The following is a 2,853-nucleotide window of genomic DNA, read 5'->3' on the forward strand; positions in this document are numbered from 1 at the left end:
CCCACCTCTAGTTATCTATAGGTCTGTTCTCTCCTGAAAGTTCAATGTTTTATTATGGTCTTTCTTTCTTACTTTCTTTGTTTCTTAGCTCCCACTTATGACTGAGGAAATGCACTATTTCTTTTTCTGTTCCTGGCTTCTTTCACTTAACATAATTTTCAGAAGCTTTTTGTTTGATGTAATCCTAATTATGTATTTTTGTTTTATTTTCCTGTGCCTTTTTAGTCTTGCTCAAAAAAGTGCTACCCACTCCTATTTCATATGGAATTTCCCCTATGTTTTCTTCTAGTAGTTTCATAGTTTTGGGTCTCTAATTTAGGTCTTTGATCTATTTTGAGTTGATTTTCGTGTATTGTGAGAGATAGGGGTTTAGTTTCAATCTTCTGCCTGTGGATATACAGTTTTCCCAGCACAATTGAAGAGGCTGTCCTTTCTGCACTGTATAATCTTAGCACCTTTTTAAAAAAATTAGTTGGTTAAAAGTGCATGGGTTTGCTTCTGAGCTCTCTCTTCTAGTCCATTGGTATATTTGCTTATTTTTAAGCCAGTACCAAGCTGTTTTGATTACTATAGCTTTATAGTATATTTTGAGCTCAGGAAGTGTGATGCCTTCAACTTTGTTCTTTTTGTTAAAGATTGCTTTAGCTATATGGGATCTTTTGTGGTTCCATGCAAATTTTAAGATTGTTTTTTCCATTTCTGTGAAGAGTGTCATTGGTATTTTGGTAGGGATTGTGTTGAATGTGTAGAATGTTTTCTATAATATTGACATTTTGGTGGTGTTAATTCTTCCCACCTACAGACATGGAATATCTTTCCACTTGTTTCTGTTATCTTCAACTTTTTTCACCAATATTTTATAGCTTCCTTTGTAGAGGACTTTCACCTTCTTCCTTAAATTTGCTCATAAGTATTTCATGTTTTTGGTAGCTATTGTGAATGGGATTAAGTTTTTGATTTCTTCTTCAGTTATTTCATTGTTAGTGTATAGTAAAGCCACTGATGTTTGTGTGTTGATTTTTTATCTTGCCACTATACTGAATTAATGTATTAGTTCCAGTAATTTTTTTGCTGGAGTCTTTATGGTTTTCTATGTATAGGATCATGCCATCTGCAAATAGGGATATTTTGATTTTCTCCCTTTCTGATCTGAATGCCTTTTATTGCCTTTTCCTGACTTATTGCACTGGCTAGAACTTCTAGTACTATGCTGAATAAGAGTGGGGGAAGTGGGCATCCTTGTCTTGTTCCAGATCTTAGAGAAAAAGCCTCCAATTTTTGTCCATTCAGTATGACATTAGCTGTGGGTTTGTTGTATATGAGCTTTTTTTTGTGTGTGTTGAGATACATTTCTTTTATACCTAATTTGTTGAGTGTTTTTATCATGGGGGGGGTGCTGGATTTTATGAGTTGCTTCTTCTGAGTTTATTGTAATGATCATATGGGGTTTTTTTCTTCATTTTCCAAAAAGATAAAATCGATAAACCTTTAGCTAAACAAATAAAGAAAAAAAGAGATAAGACTCAAATAAATAAAACCAAAAATGAAAAAGGGGACATTCCAACTGATACCTCAGAATACAAAGGATCATGTAGACAACTAGGAACAACTACATGCAAACAAACCAGAAAAACTAGAAGAAATGGATAAACTCCTGTACAAATGGATAAACTCCTGTACACATACAGCTCACCAATGTTGAATCATGAAGAACTAGAAAGCCTAAGCAGACCAAAAATGAATAATGCGATTGATGTAGTAATAAAAAGTCTTTCAACAAAGAAAACCCCAGCACCAGATGGCTTCACTGCCAAATTCTACAAAACATTCAAAGAAGAGCTAATACCAATTCTTCTCAGTCTCTTCCAAAAACTGAGGAGGAGAGAGCACTTCCAAACTCATTCCATGAGGCCAGCCTTAACCACATGTCAAAACCAGAAAAAGACACATTAAATAATAAAACTACAAACCAATATCCCTTATGAACATAGATGCAAAGATCCTCAATAAAATACTAGAGAGCAGAATCCAACGACACATTAGAAGATCATTCACCATGATCAAGTGGGATTCATCCCAGGTTCCGAGGAAGGTTCAACATTTGCAAATCTATAATTGTGATACATCACTTTCAACTTTGAACTTAAAATTTAAGGTTCCCAGTGTTAGTTTGAGCTGAGAGGTCAAGCAAAATCCTCACAGACTGCTTCCGTCAGTATGTACACACAAATCACTGCTCATCTTACAAAGAGTGTTTTCTTTGCCATCGCAAAATCTAACATCTGTCAAAAATCTCAGAGGTTGTTAATCTCGTTATGATTTTACAGCAGCTGTACTGCAGTCCCTCAAAAGAATAAAAAGTAGATTTCTAAGCAAATCAAAGTTCATTGTAGTTGAATTATGGGATTTGTAGAGAAGTATTTTATCCCTATTGCTAATTACGTTTTTCACATAGGAGAATAATCATGGGTCAGTGAATCATTAACCCCTTAATGCCTTAAAGATGCATATTTCTGTTTGATGGATTGGCCAATGCAAAAATCTCAGTGTTTCAAATGGTTAATAACCCCAGGAAATTTCAGATTGATTGTGTTCCTTTCATAGAACAATCTATTAAAGAGTTTGAAAAAAAATGATTTAAAAACCTTCAGTGTCATCGTTTGGCTGGATTTGTTTTTAAGTTGAAGCTTTAAAGTAATTAAATAGTACTTGATGAATTGGAAATCTCTTCCAATAATTGCATAGATGGTTTGCTTCTCTGTGTTTTGCAAGACTTTTAACATTGTCTTCATACATAGCAAAGCCAGATTAAGCGATGTGTACATATATATATATATATATATATATATATAT

The sequence above is a fragment of the Galeopterus variegatus genome, unplaced genomic scaffold (genome assembly GCF_000696425.1).
Source record: "Galeopterus variegatus unplaced genomic scaffold, G_variegatus-3.0.2 Scaffold34, whole genome shotgun sequence".
Taxonomy (NCBI): Eukaryota; Metazoa; Chordata; class Mammalia; order Dermoptera; family Cynocephalidae; genus Galeopterus; species Galeopterus variegatus.